Source organism: Oryzias latipes, chromosome 6, assembly GCF_002234675.1.
Source record: "Oryzias latipes chromosome 6, ASM223467v1".
NCBI lineage: Eukaryota > Metazoa > Chordata > Actinopteri > Beloniformes > Adrianichthyidae > Oryzias > Oryzias latipes.
Genome location: NC_019864.2, coordinates 12,037,842 through 12,062,753, shown reverse-complemented (window position 1 = coordinate 12,062,753; position 24,912 = coordinate 12,037,842). Strand labels below are relative to the sequence as shown.

Sequence of the window (24,912 nt, the reverse complement as noted above, 5' to 3'; positions counted from 1 at the left end):
TTAAACAAAAAACACCCCCCTCTTTAAAAATAATTGTTTTACGCACAAAGTGTGCCCATACATCTTCTGTTCCTGCTTTGTCCTATAACAGGGGTTGCTGGAGCCTATCCCAACTTAGGAGTGAATGTAGGATGCTCTCTGGACAGGTAACAAGTTTATCACATGGCAAGACTCCTCACTTACTCCAATGGGATAATTCAGGTTCACCCTATGAGATGTGTTTGTACTTTAATAGAAAGCCAAAGTGTCTGAGCAAAAACAACACATTGGAGAAAGGACACAGGCAGGATATGAGCTATGGCAGGGGTCTGCAACCTTTATCACAGAAAGAGCCACTTGGTCCAGTTTCTTACCAACCAAAACCCAGCAAAGCTGCAAAGTCCCACTTTACTGTTTAGGAAAATACATTTATTATTTGTAACCATTAAGCCAGTCATTTATAAAATAATTTTCCAATCTTGAATTATAACAGTGTTATATTTTTCTATATGAACATCTTTTGACAGCAGCACATGCAAGTTCCTTTCAAAATAAAATCCACCAGAGTCAAATGAATTCCTCTTGCTGCAACAGGTTTACTTAAATTAAAAATCCAAGAAATCCAAGTCAAACAAGATCTTTTCTGTCATGATTTTGGTGCACCTTTATCCCATTTTTCTACCTTTCACCTTCGTTTACTTAAATTTGAAACTAAATTTGTCCCTAAACAACAACTAGACCTTGTTTTGCAGCCGATGACAAGAATGTGAACTTTTCTAAAGATTCTAAAGATATGCTACTCTGATAGTATCTGAACCCTTTTGCTAAACATTACTGAGTTATCTGCGATGTTAAAAATCTAAACAGGAATGAAAAAACATACTGACCTAAAAACAAATTAACTGCAAACCTATTATTATTTCAAATCATCAGCATTGTTCGTCAAAGCTTAAGGGCCACAGTGGATGTGGCTCCAGAGCCTCAGGTTGAAGACCCCTGGACTATGGCCTTTTTTTGAGTGTACAACACTATGGTTCAGCTAACTCCATCAACATGTTTTCCTGGTTAATAGCTGACTCATCTCCATGCAGTGTGGTTTTTGTCCTGCTCAATTTCTTGGAAACACACCCTTTACCAAAAACACAGACACTGACTAGGTTATTTATAAAAAGCCTCAAATAAAAGTCAGATTCTTTCAAAATTCTTCATTACAGTGTTTTGTGCAGCCAGTTATTTCTGTTAATGCTTCTCACTGAGAATCAGTGCGGGTTTTAAGCAGCTAAATGGAACTGAGCTATCATAATGCAATTATTCCACTTGTCCTGTTCCCACTCATGTCAGAACGATGAATGCAAAAAAAAAGACCTATAGACTATTAAACTGTATTTATAAAAAACTGAACCAAGGAGTCATGTTTTTTTTTTACCTGCCGTAAATCTTCTTGAACCAGATATCATTCACACAGATTTTTATTGTGAAATTTTTTTATGTAGCACAAAAAAGAGGTGTTGATGTGTAATTAGCAAATGAGATACCTAAATAAAACTGCTTTCACATCTAAAGGCAGTTTGTGTGAAAAGATGTATGCATCGCAGGTTCAAACAAAGGAAACATTTCCCCATGCATGTTCTTCTTTTTCTGATGTTTGTAGACTGATCTGCATGTTTTTGTTTTCTGTTTGTTTTCATCCAAGTTGATCGGATCAGTTGGAATGGGACAAGAAAATGCCTTCTTGCAACAATTTGCAACGGGTGTCCACCAACAATCTTTTGTTTACTCACGATAATCAACAGGCATCATTCCCGACCGCCTCTAGCCAATATTGCTTTGAAATGATATACACCAGCTCCCTGTGGAGATTGTTGACAGGGAGGTCTGTCAATTTTCCAAAAGAAAGACACAATTCTGTTGTCATTTGTTGATCCTGTGTGCGCCATCCAATCTGTCCCCATTGTGCTGTGGTGGCAGCAGCAGGAGGCTCAGCACCAGCCACCTTTAAACCGAACTGACAGCAATTGTAAATTAGCTGTCACTATAAACTCTATGCACCGCACGTCTATTATATTTTAGGTGACTGGATGTAATGATGTTAATTGTACTTTTCCTGTTACATAAGCAGTGAAGTATAGCATAAATAAAGCATTGGTGCACCATACAATCAATGTTAATTAAAGTGGAAAATGGTTCTGGGGACATTGTTTGGTTTAAAAATATTTATCCAAGCAAACACTCTTCATTTATTCATATTTCACTAAGTCCATTAAACTATGTCCTTACAAGAGAAGGATTAGTTATTTTAACAGAGCAAATTATTTGTGTGCTCACTGTACCTTGGCTGCTGAATTGTTAATCATAGACAGGATAATTTTGCAGCTCTTGAGTCTGGAAATGTGGAAACTGTGATGATCTAACAAGTTCTGATTAAGCCTTGTGTCAAGATCATTTTAAGTCAGATGTTTAACAGATTTCTTGTCAAATTCCTGCAGAGAGGAGCATAAAGTCATATTGAAATGCTATGCAGACCATATGTCTTTAAGTGCTGTTAAAGCTTGATTGGCTCTAGAGTTGCAGATGAAGTTATGTCTTATCTCTAACGCTACAATCGGCCACATGGAGTTTTGTGACTAACTGTGTCATGCCTTGTTGTGTGCCTGGGTGTCACTTCTTTGAGTGATTTATGGGCATGCAAATGAGGCTGTCTGTTGAATGAGGGAGATGTGCTGCCTTTGCTCAGCGGGCCCCGGAGCAAAGACTGGAGCGTGTGGGTGTGAGTCGATCCCTAACTGCTGACACAGGCACAGAACTGGCAGGGATTCACACAGCGAGATGGGGAGATGGCCTTCACAGGTCCACACGCTGACTGATGACATCAAGAGGAAAGTAGGCCAAGCCGGACAAGTGTCAGGCAAAGAGACACCCAAAGACGGAGCGAGGGAGACAAACATCCACTAATCACACAGGGAGCGGGGAGAATGGACAGCCGGGCTGTTTTGGGGTCCGAGTTCAATATGTCCAAATCTGTTTGTCTAAAGAGTAATGAGGCTGCTGAGTCCTGGCGCATTCTAGCCCGGGGGATAGTGGTGGTAAAGAGAAGCCAAGCTGAGTCTCTCTAAAGGCAGCAGAGTGGAATAGAAATTCACTTTGTTCTACTCCATACCCACAGTAGTGACATTATGATCAATGCACCTATACCTTGCTGCAGCTTCTCTTTATGTTGCTTGAATAGCGATGATCTGTTATCGTGCCGGTGTCAAACGGTCCCATTTGTCATGCAGCATCCCTCAGCTGCTCCAGACATGACTATCAACAAATTATGAAAAATCATTTATAATGGGGCTCTTCTGCTGTACATCATAATTTAGTGATCTTTTACCAGTCAAGGTTCATGGTTCAAAATCTTTTTGAGAAGAGGATAGACTGCCCCCTTTTGGCCGCAGCTTGTGTTGTGTTCTGACCTCAATAATGAGCACTAAGTTCTCTTGTTTACCAGAATAGTATTCGTGTTAAAATGGTTTTCGCTCTATCATGCAGATACAGACAAGCAGGAGGATGTTTTTAGTATCCATTTGGCCCAAACAGATGTATTTGACTGTACTGTCATTACCAAAATTCACACAAGAGGAAACCAATTTGCAGGGTTGATCATGTTTTGCAATGAAAACTCACACATACACAACTCTGCACACACAATACCTAATTACTCGATTAACAAATGCTATATTTAATCATAATTTACCACTGCTGTTTTCATTCTTTCGCCACATTTGCACAGCAAGAAGAAAATTATTTTTTTTTCAAAGTAATTTGACGTCAATAAGCAAACGGTGATAACAGATAATTTGCACATTACATATACGATGTTCAGGAACTGCACAGGGTTGATTTTTTTTCTTTCTCTGCAACCAATGTAAAGCATTATAGTGTTAAGAGTTTGATTTTACAAATGAGCAATTTGGGAAATTTAAAAGGACCCAGTTATCAAAACTGACAAAGTTAAAATGAAATCATTACTTATTATTCACTTGCAAAAGGGAAGCTAAAGTTGAAAGCTATATCACAAAGTTAAGTCAGGGCTTGATCCAATAGATTGTGGAAGCAAATTTGGAAGCAATAACCTGAAGTCATTGTTTTTGTGTTATTTTGTATTTGCTGATATTGCTGTGGAGGAATTTTGCTTCACTTTTTAATAAAACTCTTTGAGTCCGTTGAGGCTTGTGTTTGAACTGTGTTCTTTTACATTTGTTGGCATCAGTTTAAGCCAAACTTTCTCTAAATCTGAAGTCACATCACATTTGACCCCACCTGACCCCCAATTTTTGAGTCAATACTTGTATCATTGTTGACAAAGATTAAGAAATGAAATATTAAGCCCCTCAAATTATATATTTTTTTTATGTATTTTGGATTATTTTCTTTGTAATGGCTGTTCACTCTGCTGTTCTCACTTGATACCCTTCCAAAGTGTTCTGCCCCCCCCCCATATAATATATTCTAGCTCTGCCACTGGACACCGTCATACTTGAATCTGAAGGTGTTGGTTGAATTGACTGCAAGACAAGCTCCAACCATCCACTGCTCCAGTCTCAATGAAAATATTTGTACTGATTTTAATCAAATGTGGTGGTTTTCATAAAGGTCAGATACTTTATAGATGGATAGATAGATAGATATACTTTATATCGGATCTACAGTTCAGATGCAACTTTCTAAACTTTGAATTGAGTTTCTTGTTCACTAAAAAGACATTTTCTCATGTCAGCCCTCCCAAATGAGCCTCACTTGCAGCACCTCACCATCTGACCTCGGGGTGAAAATTCATCTCCACCTTGAGCTTTTTTTAACTTACAAATATTTTTTCTCTCTGTAGAATGATAGACTACAATTTCTTTTGAAATAGTCTCATAATCTCTCTGAGATCAACAGAAGACACCAATTGTCTCAGTATGACAACTGTTTGTCTTGTTCTCTTGACATTTTGTTAAAGACCTACTCCAATGAAAATTGAGTTTTTGGTGTTTATAACATCTTCTTGTAGAATTTTTCTCATGATGGAGGCCATTTACTTAAAAAAATATGAGATTGAATTTGTTTCTTTTAGTATGTATTTATTTAAATTGTTTTGAATCAGAAACTGATGAAAAAACGCAGTTTGAAAAAGATTGCAGTTGTTACGTACAAACTACAGTCAGTGGACCACAAGCTCTCTGCTCTGCTCCATTCTGATGCATCCAGTTGTAAACAACTAGATCCATGAACGTCTTTGTTTTCCTCATCTGAGCTGGTATCTGACTCCAAACTGTATGGTTGGACAGCGTCAATATTGCTCACCCTTTTTGTTGCACCACTAATGTTAGCTTGGGGGTTGTTGGAGCTAGAGAGTGTGAGCAAAGGGATCATGGGAAATGAGTGCGGGCTTGCTTCCGTGCCGACAGTCACAGCCACAACTCAGATGCAAATTTCTCAAAACGACACAGATTTTTAAATTTCGCTTAAAAACTGCATAATTATAATTAAAAGACAACTTGGAACGCTTTAATAATAGATTAAAAGATGATTGGAGTGGGACTTTAACAGTGTATGAATGTTTTATGGATGAGAATCTATCAGTGTTTTATATTTAGTAGGTAAAATCCAATACTTGATTTTTGAATAAAATGCAGATATTAGTAAATTTTAATTCATTTGAATCCTGCCCTTGTTTAATAAGTCTCCTGCAGCTAGTCAAAGTCACATATACAGTGGCTGCTAATCATAATATGCAGGGACAACAGATGGAGCACTTCACAGACACAGGAACATGTCATGCTGATGAATGGTAAAGGTGTGAAGACAGACTCAAGTCGAGGTGGGTGAGGGGCCAGGTTATTTCAAACAGAGGTGATACTCTGATATAAAAGGGCCCTCCTGACTGAGAAGAGTGGAGCTCTAGGTCTCAAAGAGTGATTTCACTGTCAGAGTATTAACAGAGGGAAGTTGGTGTGAGTAACCAAATCCGTGGTGAGCAGGCCTCCCATTTCTTGGCAAAAGTCTGCGCGACAAGGAGACATCGGCTTTGGCATGAAACGGACAGACAGGCTTATGGTGTCATTCTGAGTCAGTCTGGGAATAACCAAAAGCTGGGAATAGCAGGGCGGCAGCAGTCAGTGGGTTGGTGTGAACAGTCTGTGAGCATGTGTGTGTCTGGGAGGAGGAAGAAAGAAATCTGAATTGGAGGAATCGTGTAAAGAAGCAGCTTGAATGCAGCAGTTCTAGGGGCATAGAAATGGAATCCAAACCTAAAATCTCCAATGTTTGTCTTTGACCCTAAAGTTAGAGCAAAAAAAAAAGTGTCTTTTTTTTATCAGACATCTTACTCACACTATCTCAGCTGTCACTTTACCCAAGATAAATCTCATCGATCTCCTCTCTATGCACATAACACAATCTAATCAGCTCATCTTTTATTATCCAGGTGGCCCCACTCTGAGACAGACAGAGGAGCACACAGCATCAGCTAATGTCTTTAACAACCCATGATGTGGTGTAAAACTGATTACACAATGCTACACGTCCATTTGTTCTTCTGTGCAGAACCAACATTAATTCCAGAATTTGATAAGAAAGAGATTAAAGAGATGCAGCATTTTTCTGTGATCGAATCCACAACGCAAGGCTCTTTTTCAAACCCCCCCAAAACAACATTTGCTTTGCTGCAAGCTCGTAAAAGTTGATTAGGTAATGTTTGAAATGACACACTCATTTTCTTTAAAAGTCTTGTGCTTGTTGGTTCTGGAGGAAAACAGCTCCCAGCATGCTGAAGACTTCGGGCTCTCCACTGAGCTTCTTTTGGATGGCATCATACCCACCATCCTGTGATGCATGGCAGAAGCAGCTGAGCCATCTGTTACAGTCTATTTCCATCACTCTGCCTGCCATCAGGAAGAGCCAAAAGCCCAAAGATACATTAAAATACTCTTGCAAAAATACAATGTCTTTTTATATTATAAATTTAAAACTTACAATGAGAAAGCACAACTGACAATACACAGGTGGTTATTACAAACCCCTAGCAGAACTAGACTGTGCTGCTGATGGAAAAGAATATTGAAAAACGTAGTAAAAAAAAAGAAATTGTGCCTCAGAGAATTAGATGAGATAATTGCTGTCACAGATATTAAACAAGCACAACCCCAATCCTTAATATGCTTTAAGCTATAGGTTAAAAGAAGCATGTTGTCATTTTAACATTGTTCGTTAAATGTGCAACCTTGGATTTAAAAAAAAGAGAAATTTGTGTTTTCCTGCTAAGGATGAAACAGTGCGGCAGGATTCATTTTAGATTACTTGGCACAAACACAGTGTAATCCCCTTATCTGAGTACTTACCTGTCCCTGACAGTGATCCAAGCCTGTGAGTTTCATTGGCCTGACATTCTGGCAGGAGCAAATCGCTGTCTAATGTGTCAGCCCATGCAGCTTTAACACCTGGCACACCACAGATTATGTGCTGAGCACCCAAAAGCACCTACATTATCCCGCTGAAGCCTCACAAAAAGTGAAAATGCTTGTGATTTCTTCACACTGGAATTACTGTTTGAGTTACACTTGCGGTGTACAAATCTACCCCCTAATTACTAAGGGTTCATGACCTGATTGCAACATGTGTTTGACACATCTCTGATTTCAGCATCCTCTCACCTAAGAAGTATTTCCCAAGTGATGAAACTATTATATATAAATATTTTTTATTTATTTGAGACAAGGTTTGGCTAATCTGCTCTGAAGACAAGGCTTGATTATCATATAATTAAAGTAATTATTTATATTTGACTTAAATACTCAATTTATTTTTAAAGAAAAAGGACCTGGATTACATTTAAACTCTTAGCTTTAAAATGACTTTTTCATGTCAGTCTCAAATCTTAAATCAACCCTTTTAAAGTCTAGGCCTTTATTAAAATGCATGCAAAAGATATGCACAGTAACAGCGAGACAGGGTGAGTTGACCTTGTCTTAAGGAAAAAGAGAAAAAAAAAAAGAATAAAAGAAAATCAAATCAAACCGGCCATATACACTCGAATATTTTGCCACGTGCCATCCAGCCAATTTCCGTTGCAGACTTTCTTTTTTTTTACATCCTCTGTTCTGGTGAACAGGTAAGAAGAACAGCAGCCTTTCAAAAATTTGTTTCAAGCTTACAAACCAAATGCAAGCTAAATATTTTTTCTTTGGCATGGGTGTTTCTCAAGATTTTTCAGTAATTACCCCCCCCCCCCCCACCCGACTAAGCTATATTAAACAGGTAAGACAGTTTTACTTTACTTTGCAGTGTATTTTTTTATTTATATGTACAGTTTTTGTGTTTTTAGTTTAAATTTCTAAGTGTCGACACTTTTTAAAACGTTTGCCCCACCCCTTTGTTTTTCGATATGCTAGTATAGTTAGCTAAAAGTTAACTTTAAGGGGTTAGTTTAAACCCTTTTTATCTGGTTTATAAAACAAAAAAATAAAAAAAATAGGTTGTTTTGATTTATATTTAATGCACACCGAAAATATACAAATTTTAACGATGGTTTGGAGAAATTATGCAATTAATACACGTGTTACGCTGTTCCCAATTTATAATTATCATTCCGAGGCCTTCGACTTCATTTTTGTCCGGGAGTTTACTGACACCTAGTGGTGACTTTGCGATAAAGATCTTTTTAGTTTAACACCTAAGGTACGAATAGCTGTTTCTCTAAAACATACGTTTTTTTATTTGAAAATTAGTTTCTTAAGATTTATTAATATTTTTGTTGCTATTTTTTACATTTTCCCTTTTAAAAACAATGAAATAGAATTGGCGATTTGATTTAAGTCAAACGAGCCACCGTAGACAACCCAGTCTTACAATGTATATCTTCTTTCCTTTTAAATGCATGTAAAATATTAGGCAATATCTCTCTTTATATTATGATTTTGTTTATTTGTTCGACAACACTGTTCCTAAGTAAAAAAAACATCGCTGCCAACGGAACAACGACACGAAAGTGTTGGAGAAATCCCATCATGCACTGCGCGAAAGGCGAAAGTTTTAAATTGCTTATTTTTAAAGAAACAAAACACCAATACAATTTCTATTCAATCTATTAATAAAACGCTGTTTAGCATTGAAAAATATGTACCTTTGGACATTGCTTAGCTAAAACCGTAAGGGAACTATGTATGTGGCCAAATGACTTCCCCGGCTATGCTATGCTGGAGTTATCTTTGCGCAGTGGCAGTATCGTAGCCTATGAGGTTTATCCGAGGCGCGATTATTGCTAATTGAAAACTTTACCCAATACCCCGCCTTGACGACTTGAAATATAGTCGGCAATGGCAATTTTTGACGGTCTCTAAGGAGACTGATCTTCTGTGAAATATAACGCATATTCAACTTTGATAAATAATCTAGATGGTTGCAAGAGCAACACCGCGAGAGCCAATAGCTCCCTTTATGGACTTATGACAGTGAAAATTATGCCACAAAATGTATGGTTAAGGTTTACTGATATTTTTTTAAGAAAGTTTAATTTACTTGCATGTTCCTGATTTACCGAGAGGGGAGGTTTAATGCTTTTGTATGTGGAGCTTTTCAATCGTTGCACAGGAAATGTCGTCACTTCCGTTTTTCACTTGGTCCGTAGAAGTACTCGTTTATTCAAAATAATCAGTAAATTTTGCAGTGGTTTACCTATTCCTGACTATTGTTTATAGTGAAAATTAGTTCTGTTCCCTAAATGTTTCTGCCTGTCGATTGTTGCGTTCAAGACACAAATGTAGACTGACTTTTTCCATTTAATTGATGTTTGTTTGTCGTCATCAAACGAGTATGAGATTATTGTGTAGTTTATTTACCTGTTTTAAACTTTTATAAAGATCTTATTGAAATGCATTGATGTAAAATTTGTAAGCGTCTGTCGGAGATTCACTGAGCTTTGTTGAAGTAACTCTGTCACTGAAACCATAACCGAGACGTGTAGGGACCAGAATGAGGTTACTGTGAGCCGCTGTGTTTGTTTATCTTTGCGCAGTGGCAGTATCGTAGCCTATGAGGTCTATCCGAGGCGCGATTATTGCTAATTGAAAACTTTACCCAATACCCCGCCTTGACGACTTGAAATATAGTCGGCAATGGCAATTTTTGATGGTCTCCAAGGAGACTTATCTTCTGTATAACGAAAAATGATATATAATACAAGAAGTTTAAAAATCCACAGGGACCTGATTGGCGGCATCGTGAGAACAATCTGGTTCCGTGTATGGCCAAAGTAACGTTAATAATCGTAGCCGCGGCGGTAGTAGCACCTTTTGAGAATGTTGAAATGGTCACAAATTAAACGGTTAAGTACTATTGATAATGTTTTATTTTTTTTAAAAGTTTACATTTTTGCATGTTTATTTATCGAGAGGAACGGTTTAATACTTTTGTCTGTGGAGCTTTTAAAAAGTTGCACAGGAAATGTCGTCACTTCCGTTTTATCTTTGTTCGTGGAAGTACTCGTTTATTCAAAATTATCAGTAAATTTTGCAGTTGTTTACCTCTTCCAGACTATTTTGGTAGTGAAAATTAGTTGTGTTTCCTAAATTTTCTGCATGTCGATTGTTGCGTTCAAGACACAATTGTAAACTGACTTTTTCTACGTTATTGATATGTTTAAAGATTATTCTCTTTTGTTTGTCGTCATCAAACGAGTATGAGATTATTGTGTAGTTTTGAACCTACCTGTTTTGAACTATTTTGAAGATCTTATTGAAATGCATTGATTTTAAAATTTGAAAGCGGCTGTCGTGGACTCACTGATCTTTGTTGAAGTAACTCTGTCACTGAAACCATAACCGAGACGTGTAGGGACCAGAATGAGGTGACTGTGTGCCGCTTAGTTTGGTCAACTTTGCGCAGTGGCAGTATCGTAGCCTATGAGGTTTATCCGAGGCGCGATTATTGCTAATTGAAAACTTTACCCAATACCCCGCCTTGGCGACTTGAAATATAGTCGGCAATGGCAATTTTTGGTAGTCTCTAAGGAGACTGACTACTTTGTTAAATTTTAATCTGGTTAAATATGTACTTGTTACATAAATACAGATGGGTGATGAATATTAAATTATGTTATTTTAATTAATCAATCAATTAAATATGATAAATATCCAATGGTGGGGTTGCATCCTCTCGTGAATTTTGGAGTGTTTGAGATTACTCAATGTAAATGAATGGTTAAAAAAACTCAAAAAAGGCCTTAAAGAAACTTTTGATGGATGAATAGATTTCATATTGTTTAAGCATATTCTTGTAGCCTTTTACCAATTATAGATGACATATATAAAGAACAAAATGCATTTCTGAGTATTTATTTATTTAAAAAAATCCAGTTTAAAAACAGAAATTGTGACAGAAACTAAAATCAGCAGACTACAAGCTCAATGCCCTTTTCCATTCAGATGCAGCCACTTGAAGACAAATAGACCCATGCACGTCTGTGTTTTCCTCATCTGAGCTGGCACCTGGATAAAAACTGTACTGCTGGATAAAAAGTCTTGCTTTGCAAAACTAAGCATTACAATACAAAGCATGTTTTCAGATTTTATCTAAAAACGTCCTAATCATAATTAAAAGACCACTGCGAACGATTTGACTTTAAACGAACATCAGCCTGTGAAATAGTTTGATCTTTATTAGATCATTAGATTAGATTAGATCGTTGCTCATCTCATTTGTGTGTAATTTATATTGTTCTATTTGTTTGCTAAGTTATGTTGTTTATGAAAAGAGTTTGAAACTTGCTCAAACATTGTTTGAGTTAAGGCTAAAATGATTCTGTATTTTCAATAATCTAAATTTTCTAACATGAAATTATTTATCTGTTAAACTATATAATCCAATATGTTCTGTTTTATTTCTGTGTTCATTTATATAAATTGAGAGACAAGCAATTGATGAATTCTTGCATTTTTAATGAGAAACAATAGTTTTTGTGGTGTTTTTGCTCCATGGTGATTTCTTTTGGTAGAACATATGATGGCGCACCAAACTTCAGGGGCTCCTTGAACTGACTTCAACAGTAAATAGTAGCTGAAAGTCTTTAAATCGATAAGGCTTTGCTTTATTGATTAAGGATTGCTTGTTGGGAATTGCAAGCCAAAATAAATATTTAGTTTAAAGCTTGTTAAAGAACTGTTTTTTCTTAGAATGTTGCAGAGTCACACAAGGCCATTGTGTGTAATAAACTACTTTTTAAAAAAATGTAACATTAATATTGCAATAAATTCTAGTGCCTTGTAAGGTGAAATCTCTGCTAAGCCAATGATATTGGATTTTATTTGTACTAAGTTTAACTGTTGTAGACTCACTAATCTTTGTTGAACTAACTCCCTAAAAATAATAATAATAATAATAATAATAATAATAATAAATAAAAATAAATAAATAAATAATAATAATAAAAAATTAAAAGTCCTAAAATTCAACTAAAAGCTAAATTAAAAAGGTAGTTCTTAAGCCTTCCTTTAAAAACATGAACAGTCTCTGCGGCCCTTAGGCTCTCTGGGAGGCTGTTCCACAGGCGAGGTCCGTAAAAACTGAATGAGGCCTCGCCGTATGTCTTTGTTCTTACTTTTGGAACAACCAAAAGGCCTGTATCAGAGGACCTCAGGGTCCGCGAGGGCTCATACTTTAAAATCATGTCAGATAAATATGAAGGCCCGAGACCATAAAAACATTTGTAAACCAATAAAAGAACTTTAAAATCAATTCTGAATTGCACAGGGAGCCAATGCAGCGATCTTAAAACTGGTGTAATGTGTTCCCGCCCCCTGGTCCTGGTCAGAACGCGTGCTGCTGAATTTTGCAGCAGTTGAAGATTTGCTATTCTTGTTCTGGGAAGACCAGAGAGCAGGGCATTACAATAATCTAATCTGCTGGTAATAAAAGCATGCATTAGCACCTCTGTACTGGCAAGAGAGAGAAACGGGCGGACTCTGGATATATTTTTTAGATGATAAAATCCTGTTTTTGTGATATTTTTAATTTGTGGGATAAAATTCATCTCAGAGTCAAAAATGACACCCAGGTTTCTCACACACTGAGAAGTTTTGTAATTCTTTAGTTTAGATAAAACTATCTCTCTCTTGTCTTCAGAACCGATCACTAAAACCTCTGTTTTGTCCTGGTTTAGCTGTAGAAAGTTCTCTGCCATCCATGACTCAATGTCTAAAATGCATTTTAAGAGTGTTTTTGTTTTTTCAAAATAATCAGTAAATGTTGTAGTTGTTTAGCTTTTCCTGACAGCTGTTGATAGTGAAAATTAGTTGATTTCCCTAAAAGTTTCCTTCTGTCTGTTGTCTGTTCTTTTTTGTTTATTATAATTAATAGAGAATGCTATTTTTTGTAGTTTAGTTACCTGTTTGAAGATCTTGTTGAAACGCATTGATGCAAAATTTGAAAGCGACTGTTGTAGACTCACTAATCTTTGTTGAACTAACTCCCTCACCGACACCATAACAGACAGGTGTAGTCGTGAGAGTGAGTCTACTGTGAGCAACTGTGAGTGGACATCTTTGCGCAGTGGCAGTATCGTAGCCTATGAGGTTTATCCGAGGCGCGATTATTGCTAATTGAAAACTTTACCCAATACCCCGCCTTGACGACTTGAAATATAGTCGGCAATGGCAATTTTTGTTGGTCTCTATGGAGACTGTAATTTTGTTTAATATCAATGACTTTAGCACTGAATGTTTTGCAGATGATTTAACACTAATATTGCAATAAGTTTTAGGCTCCAGTAAGGTGAGATCTCTGCGTAGCCAATGATATTGTATTTTATTAGAAGTATTTGTACTAAGTTTTACTAAATATGATGTAATGGCCATAAAGAATATAGTCTGGGAATATTGATAAGGTTTTATTCTTGATATGTTTACTTTTCCTGGTTGTTCCTACCTATTGAGATGGAATGTTCAAAGCTTCTGTCTTTGTGGGGCTCTTTGAAAGTCGCACATGACATGTTGTCACTTCTGCTTTCAATTTTGCCCGTGGAAGTACTTGTTTTTTCATAATAATCAGTAAGTGTTGTAGTTGTTTAGCTTTTCCTGACAGCTGTTGACAGTGAAAATTAGTTGATTTCCCTAAAAGTATTCTTCTGTCTGTTGTCACGTTCAAGATATAATAGTAGATTGACTTTTTCCATGGGATTATGTTCAACGATTATTCTTTTTTGTTTATTATAATTAATAGAGAATGCTATTTTTTGTAGTTTAGTTACCTGTTTGAAGATCTTGTTGAAACGCATTGATGCAAAATTAGAAAGCGACTGTTGTAGACTCACTAATCTTTGTTGAACTAACTCCCTCACCGACACCATAACAGACAGGTGTAGTCGTGAGAGTGAGTCTACTGTGAGCAACTGTGAGTGGACATCTTTGCGCAGTGGCAGTATCGTAGCCTATGAGGTTTATCCGAGGCGCGATTATTGCTAATTGAAAACTTTACCCAATACCCCGCCTTGACGACTTGAAATATAGTCGGCTATGGCAATTTTTGTTGGTCTCTATGGAGACTGTAATTTTGTTTAATATCAATGACTTTGGCACTGAAAGTTTTGCAGATGATGTAACACTAATATTGCAATAAGTTCTAGGCTCTAGTAAGGTGAGATCTCTTCGTAGCCAATGATATTGTATTTTATTAGAAGTATTTGTACTAAGTTTTACTAAATATGATGTAATGGCCATAAAGAATATAGTCTGGGAATATTGATAAGGTTTTATTCTTGATATGTTTACTTTTCCTGGTTGTTCCTACCTATTGAGATGGAATGTTCAAAGTTTCTGTCTTTGTGGGGCTCTTTGAAAGTCGCACATGACATGTTGTCACTTCTGCTTTCAATTTTGCCCGTGAAAGTACTTGTTTTTTCAAAATAATCAGTAAATGTTGTAGTTGTTTAGCTTTTTCTGACAGCTGTTGACAGTGAAAATTAGTTGATTTCCCTAAAAGTATTCTTCTGTCTGTTGTCACGTTCAAGATATAATAGTAGATTGACTTTTTCCATGGGATTATGTTCAACGATTATTCTTTTTTGTTTATTATAATTAATAGAGAATACTATTTTTTGTAGTTTAGTTTGCCGTTTGAAGATCTTGTTGAAATGCATTGATGCAAAATTAGAAAGCGACTGTTGTAGACTCACTAATCTTTGTTGAACTAACTCCCTCACCGACACCATAACAGACAGGTGTAGTTGTGAGAGTGAGTCTACTGTGAGCAACTGTGAGTGGACATCTTTGCGCAGTGGCAGTATCGTAGCCTATGAGGTTTATCCGAGGCGCGATTATTGCTAATTGAAAACTTTACCCAATACCCCGCCTTGACGACTTGAAATATACTCGGCTATGGCAATTTTTGTTGGTCTCTAAGGAGACTGTAATTTTGTTTAATATCAATGACTTTAGCACTGAAAGTTTTGCAGATGATGTAACACTAATATTGCAATAAGTTCTAGGCTCTAGGAAGGTGAGATCTCTGCGTAGCCAATGATATTGTATTTTATTAGAAGTATTTGTACTAAGTTTTACTAAATATGATGTAATGGCCATAAAGAATATAGTCTGGGAATATTGATAAGGTTTTATTCTTGATATGTTTACTTTTCCTGGTTGTTCCTACCTATTGAGATGGAATGTTCAAAGCTTCTGTCTTTGTGGTGCTCTTTGAAAGTCGCACATGACATGTCACTTTTGCTTTCAATTTTGCCCGTGGAAGTACTTGTTTTTTCATAATAATCAGTAAATGTTGTAGTTGTTTAGCTTTTCCTGACAGCTGTTGATAGTGAAAATTAGTTGATTTCCCTAAAAGTATTCTTCTGTCTGTTGTCACGTTCAAGATATAATAGTAGATTGACTTTTTCCATGGGATTATGTTCAACGATTATTCTTTTTTGTTTATTATAATTAATAGAGAATGCTATTTTTTGTAGTTTAGTTACCTGTTTGAAGATCTTGTTGAAACGCATTGATGCAAAATTAGAAAGCGACTGTTGTAGACTCACTAATCTTTGTTGAACTAACTCCCTCACCGACACCATAACAGACAGGTGTAGTTGTGAGAGTGAGTCTACTGTGAGCAACTGTGAGTGGACATCTTTGCGCAGTGGCAGTATCGTAGCCTATGAGGTTTATCCGAGGCGCGATTATTGCTAATTGAAAACTTTACCCAATACCCCGCCTTGACCACTTGAAATATAGTCGGCAATGGCAATTTTTGTTGGTCTCTAGGAGACTGTAATTTTGTTTAATATCAATGCCTTTAGCACTGAAAGTTTTGCAGATGATTTAACACTAATATTGCAATAAGTTCTAGGCTCTAGTAAGGTGAGATCTCTGCGTAGCCAATGATATTGTATTTTATTAGAAGTATTTGTACTAAGTTTTACTAAATATGATGTAATGGCCATAAAGAATATAGTCTGGGAATATTGATAAGGTTTTATTCTTGATGTGTTTACTTTTCCTGGTTGTTCCTACCTATTGAGATGGAATGTTCAAAGCTTCTGTCTTTGTGGTGCTCTTTGAAAGTCGCACATGACATGTTGTCACTTCTGCTTTCAATTTTGCCCGTGGAAGTACTTGTTTTTTCCAAATAATCAGTAAGTGTTGTAGTTGTTTAGCTTTTCCTGAGAGCTGTTGACAGTGAAAATTAGTTGATTTCCCTAAAAGTATTCTTCTGTCTGTTGTCACGTTCAAGATATAATAGTAGATTGACTTTTTCCATGGGATTATGTTCAACGATTATTCTTTTTTGTTTATTATAATTAATAGAGAATGCTATTTTTTGTAGTTTAGTTACCTGTTTGAAGATCTTGTTGAAACGCATTGATGCAAAATTAGAAAGCGACTGTTGTAGACTCACTAATCTTTGTTGAACTAACTCCCTCACCGACACCATAACAGACAGGTGTAGTCGTGAGAGTGAGTCTACTGTGAGCAACTGTGAGTGGACATCTTTGCGCAGTGGCAGTATCGTAGCCTATGAGGTTTATCCGAGGCGCGATTATTGCTAATTGAAAACTTTACCCAATACCCCGCCTTGACGACTTGAAATATAGTCGGCTATGGCAATTTTTGTTGGTCTCTAAGGAGACTTTAATTTTGTTTAATATCAATGACTTTAGCACTGAAAGTTTTGCAGATGATGTAACACTAATATTGCAATAAGTTCTAGGCTCTAGGAAGGTGAGATCTCTGCGTAGCCAATGATATTGTATTTTATTAGAAGTATTTGTACTAAGTTTTACTAAATATGATGTAATGGCCATAAAGAATATAGTCTGGGAATATTGATAAGGTTTTATTCTTGATATGTTTACTTTTCCTGGTTGTTCCTACCTATTGAGATGGAATGTTCAAAGTTTCTGTCTTTGTGGGGCTCTTTGAAAGTCGCACATGACATGTTGTCACTTCTGCTTTCAATTTTGCCCGTGAAAGTACTTGTTTTTTCAAAATAATCAGTAAATGTTGTAGTTGTTTAGCTTTTTCTGACAGCTGTTGACAGTGAAAATTAGTTGATTTCCCTAAAAGTATTCTTCTGTCTGTTGTCACGTTCAAGATATAATAGTAGATTGACTTTTTCCATGGGATTATGTTCAACGATTATTCTTTTTTGTTTATTATAATTAATAGAGAATACTATTTTTTGTAGTTTAGTTTGCCGTTTGAAGATCTTGTTGAAATGCATTGATGCAAAATTAGAAAGCGACTGTTGTAGACTCACTAATCTTTGTTGAACTAACTCCCTCACCGACACCATAACAGACAGGTGTAGTTGTGAGAGTGAGTCTACTGTGAGCAACTGTGAGTGGACATCTTTGCGCAGTGGCAGTATCGTAGCCTATGAGGTTTATCCGAGGCGCGATTATTGCTAATTGAAAACTTTACCCAATACCCCGCCTTGACGACTTGAAATATAGTCGGCTATGGCAATTTTTGTTGGTCTCTAAGGAGACTGTAATTTTGTTTAATATCAATGACTTTAGCACTGAAAGTTTTGCAGATGATGTAACACTAATATTGCAATAAGTTCTAGGCTCTAGGAAGGTGAGATCTCTGCGTAGCCAATGATATTGTATTTTATTAGAAGTATTTGTACTAAGTTTTACTAAATATGATGTAATGGCCATAAAGAATATAGTCTGGGAATATTGATAAGGTTTTATTCTTGATATGTTTACTTTTCCTGGTTGTTCCTACCTATTGAGATGGAATGTTCAAAGCTTCTGTCTTTGTGGTGCTCTTTGAAAGTCGCACATGACATGTCACTTTTGCTTTCAATTTTGCCCGTGGAAGTACTTGTATTTTCAAAATAATCAGTAAATGTTGTAGTTGTTTAGCTTTTCCTGACAGCTGTTGACAGTGAAAATTAGTTGATTTCCCTAAAAGTATTCTTCTGTCTGTTGTCACGTTCAAGATATAATAGTAGATTGACTTTTTCCATGGGATTATGTTCAACGATTATTCTTTTTTGTTTATTATAATTAATAGAGAATGCTATTTTTTGTAGTTTAGTTACCTGTTTGAAGATCTTGTTGAAACGCATTGATGCAAAATTAGAAAGCGACTGTTGTAGACTCACTAATCTTTGTTGAACTAACTCCCTCACCGACACCATAACAGACAGGTGTAGTCGTGAGAGTGAGTCTACTGTGAGCAACTGTGAGTGGACATCTTTGCGCAGTGGCAGTATCGTAGCCTATGAGGTTTATCCGAGGCGCGATTATTGCTAATTGAAAACTTTACCCAATACCCCGCCTTGACGACTTGAAATATAGTCGGCAATGGCAATTTTTGTTGGTCTCTAGGAGACTGTAATTTTGTTTAATATCAATGACTTTAGCACTGAAAGTTTTGCAGATGATTTAACACTAATATTGCAATAAGTTCTAGGCTCTAGTAAGGTGAGATCTCTGCGTAGCCAATGATATTGTATTTTATTAGAAGTATTTGTACTAAGTTTTACTAAATATGATGTAATGGCCATAAAGAATATAGTCTGGGAATATTGATAAGGTTTTATTCTTGATATGTTTACTTTTCCTGGTTGTTCCTACCTATTGAGATGGAATGTTCAAAGCTTCTGTCTTTGTGGTGCTCTTTGAAAGTCGCACATGACATGTTGTCACTTCTGCTTTCAATTTTGCCCGTGGAAGTACTTGTTTTTTCAAATAATCAGTAAATGTTGTAGTTGTTTAGCTTTTCCTGACAGCTGTTGACAGTGAAAATTAGTTGATTTCCCTAAAAGTATTCTTCTGTCTGTTGTCACGTTCAAGATATAATAGTAGATTGACTTTTTCCATGGATTATGTTCAACGATTATTCTTTTTTGTTTATTATAATTAATAGAGAATGCTATTTTTTGTAGTTTAGTTACCTGTTTGAAGATCTTGTTGAAATGCATTGATGCAAAATTAGAAAGCGACTGTTGTAGACTCACTAATCTTTGTTGAACTAACTCCCTCACCGACACCATAACAGACAGGTGTAGTCGTGAGAGTGAGTCTACTGTGAGCAACTGTGAGTGGACATCTTTGCGCAGTGGCAGTATCGTAGCCTATGAGGTTTATCCGAGGCGCGATTATTGCTAATTGAAAACTTTACCCAATACCCCGCCTTGACGACTTGAAATATAGTCGGCTATGGCAATTTTTGTTGGTCTCTATGGAGACTGTAATTTTGTTTAATATCAATGACTTTAGCACTGAAAGTTTTGCAGATGATGTAACACTAATATTGCAATAAGTTCTAGGCTCTAGTAAGGTGAGATCTCTGCGTAGCCAATGATATTGTATTTTATTAGCAATATTTGTACTAAGTTTTACTAAATATGATGTAATGGCCATAAAGAATATAGTCTGGGAATATTGATAAGGTTTTATTCTTGATATGTTTACTTTTCCTGGTTGTTCCTACCTATTGAGATGGAATGTTCAAAGCTTCTGTCTTTGTGGTGCTCTTTGAAAGTCGCACATGACATGTCACTTCTGCTTTCAATTTTGCCCGTGGAAGTACTTGTTTTTTCAAAATAATCAGTAAATGTTGTAGTTGTTTAGCTTTTCCTGACAGCTGTTGACAGTGAAAATTATTTGATTTCCCTAAAAGTATTCTTCTGTCTGTTGTCACGTTCAAGATATAATAGTAGATTGACTTTTTCCATGGGATTATGTTCAACGATTATTCTTTTTTGTTTATTATAATTAATAGAGAATGCTATTTTTTGTAGTTTAGTTACCTGTTTGAAGATCTTGTTGAAACGCATTGATGCAAAATTAGAAAGCGACTGTTGTAGACTCACTAATCTTTGTTGAACTAACTCCCTCACCGACACCATAACAGACAGGTGTAGTCGTGAGAGTGAGTCTACTGTGAGCAACTGTGAGTGGTCATCTTTGCGCAGTGGCAGTATCGTAGCCTATGAGGTTTATCCGAGGCGCGATTATTGCTAATTGAAAACTTTGCCCAATACCCCGCCTTGACGACTTGAAATATAGTCGGCTATGGCAATTTTTGTTGGTCTCTAAGGAGACTGTAATTTTGTTTAATATCAATGACTTTAGCACTGAATATTTTGCAGATGATGTAACACTAATATTGCAATAAGTTCTAGGCTCTAGGAAGGTGAGATCTCTGCGTAGCCAATGATATTGTATTTTATTAGAAGTATTTGTACTAAGTTTTACTAAATATGATGTAATGGCCATAAAGAATATAGTCTGGGAATATTGATAAGGTTTTATTCTTGATATGTTTACTTTTCCTGGTTGTTCCTACCTATTGAGATGGAATGTTCAAAGCTTCTGTCTTTGTGGTGCTCTTTGAAAGTCGCACATGACATGTTGTCACTTCTGCTTTCAATTTTGCCCGTGGAAGTACTTGTTTTTTCATAATAATCAGTAAATGTTGTAGTTGTTTAGCTTTTCCTGACAGCTGTTGATAGTGAAAATTAGTTGATTTCCCTAAAAGTTTCCTTCTGTCTGTTGTCACGTTCAAGATATTATTGTAGATTAACTTTTTCCATGGTATTATGTTCAACGATTATTCTTTTTTGTTTATTATAATTAATAGAGAATGCTATTTTTTGTAGTTTAGTTATCTGTTTGAAGATCTTGTTGAAATGCATTGATGCAAAATTAGAAAGCGACTGTTGTAGACTCACTAATCTTTGTTGAACTAACTCCCTCACCGACACCATAACAGACAAGTGTAGTCGTGAGAGTGAGTCTACTGTGAGCAACTGTGAGTGGTCATCTTTGCGCAGTGGCAGTATCGTAGCCTATGAGGTTTATCCGAGGCGCGATTATTGCTAATTGAAAACTTTACCCAATACCCCGCCTTGACGACTTAAAATATAGTCGGATATGGCAATTTTTGTTGGTCTCTATGGAGACTGTAATTTTGTTTAATATCAATGACTTTAGCACTGAATGTTTTGCAGATGATGTAACACTAATATTGCAATAAATTCTAGGCTCTTGTAAGGTGAGATCTCTGCGTAGCCAATGATATTGTATTTTATTGCAATATCTGTACTAAGTTTAACTATGATGTAATGGCCATAAAGAATATAGTCTGGGAATATTGATAAGGTTTTATTCTTGATATGTTTACTTTTCCTGGTTGTTCCTACCTATTGAGATGGAATGTTCAAAGCTTCTGTCTTTGTGGTGCTCTTTGAAAGTCGCACATGACATGTCACTTCTGCTTTCAATTTTGCCCGTGGAAGTACTTGTTTTATCAAAATAATCAGTAAATGTTGTAGTTGTTTAGCTTTTCCTGACAGCTGTTGACAGTGAAAATTAGTTGATTTCCCTAAAAGTATTCTTCTGTTTGTTCTCACGTTCAAGATATAATAGTAGATTGACTTTTTCCATGGTATTATGTTCAACGATTATTCTATTTTGTTTATTATAATTAATAGAGAATGCTATTTTTGTAGTTTAGTTTGCCGTTTGAAGATCTTGTTGAAATGCATTGATGCAAAATTTGAAAGCGACTGTAGTAGACTCACTAATCTTTGTTGAACTAACTCCCTCACTGACACCATAACAGACAGGTGTAGTCGTGAGAGTGAGTCTACTGTGAGCAACTGTGAGTGGTCATCTTTGCGCAGTGGCAGTATCGTAGCCTATGAGGTTTATCCGAGGCGCGATTATTGCTAATTGAAAACTTTACCCAATACCCCGCCTTGATGACTTGAAATATAGTCGGCTATGGCAATTTTTGTTGGTCTCTATGGAGACTGTAATTTTGTTTAATATGAATGACTTTAGCACTGAATGTTTTGCAGATGATGTAACACTAATATTGAAATAAGTTCTAGGCTCTAGTAAGGTGAGATCTCTGCGTAGCCAATGATATTGTATTTTATTAGAAGTGTTTGTATTAAGTTTTACTAAATATGATGTAATGGCCATAAAGAATATAGTCTGGGAATATTGATAAGGTTTTATTCTTGATATGTTTACTTTTCCTGGTTGTTCCTACCTATTGAGATGGAATGTTCAAAGCTTCTGTCTTTGTGGTGCTCTTTGAAAGTCGCACATGACATGTTGTCACTTCTGCTTTCAATTTTGCCCGTGGAAGTACTTGTTTTTTCATAATAATCAGTAAATGTTGTAGTTGTTTAGCTTTTCCTGACAGCTGTTGATAGTGAAAATTAGTTGATTTCCCTAAAAGTTTCCTTCTGTCTGTTGTCACGTTCAAGATATTATTGTAGATTAACTTTTTCCATGGTATTATGTTCAACGATTATTCTTTTTTGTTTATTATAATTAATAGAGAATGCTATTTTTTGTAGTTTAGTTATCTGTTTGAAGATCTTGTTGAAATGCATTGATGCAAAATTAGAAAGCGACTGTTGTAGACTCACTAATCTTTGTTGAACTAACTCCCTCACCGACACCATAACAGACAAGTGTAGTCGTGAGAGTGAGTCTACTGTGAGCAACTGTGAGTGGTCATCTTTGCGCAGTGGCAGTATCGTAGCCTATGAGGTTTATCCGAGGCGCGATTATTGCTAATTGAAAACTTTACCCAATACCCCGCCTTGACGACTTAAAATATAGTCGGATATGGCAATTTTTGTTGGTCTCTATGGAGACTGTAATTTTGTTTAATATCAATGACTTTAGCACTGAATGTTTTGCAGATGATGTAACACTAATATTGCAATAAATTCTAGGCTCTTGTAAGGTGAGATCTCTGCGTAGCCAATGATATTGTATTTTATTGCAATATCTGTACTAAGTTTAACTATGATGTAATGGCCATAAAGAATATAGTCTGGGAATATTGATAAGGTTTTATTCTTGATATGTTTACTTTTCCTGGTTGTTCCTACCTATTGAGATGGAATGTTCAAAGCTTCTGTCTTTGTGGTGCTCTTTGAAAGTCGCACATGACATGTCACTTCTGCTTTCAATTTTGCCCGTGGAAGTACTTGTTTTATCAAAATAATCAGTAAATGTTGTAGTTGTTTAGCTTTTCCTGACAGCTGTTGACAGTGAAAATTAGTTGATTTCCCTAAAAGTATTCTTCTGTTTGTTCTCACGTTCAAGATATAATAGTAGATTGACTTTTTCCATGGTATTATGTTCAACGATTATTCTATTTTGTTTATTATAATTAATAGAGAATGCTATTTTTGTAGTTTAGTTTGCCGTTTGAAGATCTTGTTGAAATGCATTGATGCAAAATTTGAAAGCGACTGTAGTAGACTCACTAATCTTTGTTGAACTAACTCCCTCACTGACACCATAACAGACAGGTGTAGTCGTGAGAGTGAGTCTACTGTGAGCAACTGTGAGTGGTCATCTTTGCGCAGTGGCAGTATCGTAGCCTATGAGGTTTATCCGAGGCGCGATTATTGCTAATTGAAAACTTTACCCAATACCCCGCCTTGATGACTTGAAATATAGTCGGCTATGGCAATTTTTGTTGGTCTCTATGGAGACTGTAATTTTGTTTAATATGAATGACTTTAGCACTGAATGTTTTGCAGATGATGTAACACTAATATTGAAATAAGTTCTAGGCTCTAGTAAGGTGAGATCTCTGCGTAGCCAATGATATTGTATTTTATTAGAAGTGTTTGTATTAAGTTTTACTAAATATGATGTAATGGCCATAAAGAATATAGTCTGGGAATATTGATAAGGTTTTATTCTTGATATGTTTACTTTTCCTGGTTGTTCCTACCTATTGAGATGGAATGTTCAAAGCTTCTGTCTTTGTGGTGCTCTTTGAAAGTCGCACATGACATGTTGTCACTTCTGCTTTCAATTTTGCCCGTGGAAGTACTTGTTTTTTCATAATAATCAGTAAATGTTGTAGTTGTTTAGCTTTTCCTGACAGCTGTTGACAGTGAAAATTAGTTGATTTCCCTAAAAGTTTCCTTCTGTCTGTTGTCACGTTCAAGATATAATTGTAGATTAACTTTTTTTATGGTATTATGTTCAACGATTATTCTTTTTTGTTTATTATAATTAATAGAGAATGCTATTTTTTGTAGTTTAGTTATCTGTTTGAAGATCTTGTTGAAATGCATTGATGCAAAATTTGAAAGCGACTGTTGTAGACTCACTAATCTTTGTTGAACTAACTCCCTCACCGACACCATAACAGACAGGTGTAGTCGTGAGAGTGAGTCTACTGTGAGCAACTGTGAGTGGACATCTTTGCGCAGTGGCAGTATCGTAGTCTATGAGGTTTATCCGAGGCGCGATTATTGCTAATTGAAAACTTTACCCAATACCCCGCCTTGACGACTTGAAATATAGTCGGCTATGGCAATTTTTGTTGGTTTCTATGGAGACTGTAATTTTGTTTAATATCAATGACTTTAGCACTGAAAGTTTTGCAGATGATGTTACACTAATATTGCAATAAG

At 36.1% G+C, this 24,912-nt stretch overlaps 17 non-coding genes across 17 annotated transcripts; all 17 read left to right on the top strand.

Annotated features, from left to right (window-relative positions):
• The first annotated feature begins 9,205 nt into the window (after nucleotides 1-9,205).
• On the top strand, nucleotides 9,206-9,346 carry LOC111947570. The gene has a single exon (XR_002873450.1). It is a non-coding gene; the product is annotated as a U4 spliceosomal RNA (small nuclear RNA).
• A 657-nt stretch (nucleotides 9,347-10,003) lies between these two features.
• On the top strand, nucleotides 10,004-10,144 carry LOC111947596. Its single transcript, XR_002873476.1, has one exon. It is a non-coding gene; the product is annotated as a U4 spliceosomal RNA (small nuclear RNA).
• Nucleotides 10,145-10,872: 728 nt separating this feature from the next.
• LOC111947581 lies at nucleotides 10,873-11,013 on the top strand. The gene has a single exon (XR_002873461.1). It is a non-coding gene; the product is annotated as a U4 spliceosomal RNA (small nuclear RNA).
• A 2,521-nt stretch (nucleotides 11,014-13,534) lies between these two features.
• On the top strand, nucleotides 13,535-13,675 carry LOC111947592. Its single transcript, XR_002873472.1, has one exon. It is a non-coding gene; the product is annotated as a U4 spliceosomal RNA (small nuclear RNA).
• Nucleotides 13,676-14,395: 720 nt separating this feature from the next.
• Nucleotides 14,396-14,536, top strand: LOC111947563. Its single transcript, XR_002873443.1, has one exon. It is a non-coding gene; the product is annotated as a U4 spliceosomal RNA (small nuclear RNA).
• A 720-nt stretch (nucleotides 14,537-15,256) lies between these two features.
• On the top strand, nucleotides 15,257-15,397 carry LOC111947578. Its single transcript, XR_002873458.1, has one exon. It is a non-coding gene; the product is annotated as a U4 spliceosomal RNA (small nuclear RNA).
• A 717-nt stretch (nucleotides 15,398-16,114) lies between these two features.
• On the top strand, nucleotides 16,115-16,254 carry LOC111947580. The gene has a single exon (XR_002873460.1). It is a non-coding gene; the product is annotated as a U4 spliceosomal RNA (small nuclear RNA).
• A 720-nt stretch (nucleotides 16,255-16,974) lies between these two features.
• Nucleotides 16,975-17,115, top strand: LOC111947561. Its single transcript, XR_002873441.1, has one exon. It is a non-coding gene; the product is annotated as a U4 spliceosomal RNA (small nuclear RNA).
• Nucleotides 17,116-17,835: 720 nt separating this feature from the next.
• On the top strand, nucleotides 17,836-17,976 carry LOC111947560. The gene has a single exon (XR_002873440.1). It is a non-coding gene; the product is annotated as a U4 spliceosomal RNA (small nuclear RNA).
• Nucleotides 17,977-18,693: 717 nt separating this feature from the next.
• On the top strand, nucleotides 18,694-18,833 carry LOC111947571. Its single transcript, XR_002873451.1, has one exon. It is a non-coding gene; the product is annotated as a U4 spliceosomal RNA (small nuclear RNA).
• A 718-nt stretch (nucleotides 18,834-19,551) lies between these two features.
• LOC111947564 lies at nucleotides 19,552-19,692 on the top strand. The gene has a single exon (XR_002873444.1). It is a non-coding gene; the product is annotated as a U4 spliceosomal RNA (small nuclear RNA).
• Nucleotides 19,693-20,409: 717 nt separating this feature from the next.
• On the top strand, nucleotides 20,410-20,550 carry LOC111947565. Its single transcript, XR_002873445.1, has one exon. It is a non-coding gene; the product is annotated as a U4 spliceosomal RNA (small nuclear RNA).
• A 720-nt stretch (nucleotides 20,551-21,270) lies between these two features.
• On the top strand, nucleotides 21,271-21,411 carry LOC111947576. The gene has a single exon (XR_002873456.1). It is a non-coding gene; the product is annotated as a U4 spliceosomal RNA (small nuclear RNA).
• A 711-nt stretch (nucleotides 21,412-22,122) lies between these two features.
• Nucleotides 22,123-22,263, top strand: LOC111947569. The gene has a single exon (XR_002873449.1). It is a non-coding gene; the product is annotated as a U4 spliceosomal RNA (small nuclear RNA).
• Nucleotides 22,264-22,983: 720 nt separating this feature from the next.
• On the top strand, nucleotides 22,984-23,124 carry LOC111947575. The gene has a single exon (XR_002873455.1). It is a non-coding gene; the product is annotated as a U4 spliceosomal RNA (small nuclear RNA).
• Nucleotides 23,125-23,835: 711 nt separating this feature from the next.
• Nucleotides 23,836-23,976, top strand: LOC111947568. The gene has a single exon (XR_002873448.1). It is a non-coding gene; the product is annotated as a U4 spliceosomal RNA (small nuclear RNA).
• A 720-nt stretch (nucleotides 23,977-24,696) lies between these two features.
• On the top strand, nucleotides 24,697-24,837 carry LOC111947579. The gene has a single exon (XR_002873459.1). It is a non-coding gene; the product is annotated as a U4 spliceosomal RNA (small nuclear RNA).
• The last annotated feature ends 75 nt before the right edge of the window (nucleotides 24,838-24,912 follow it).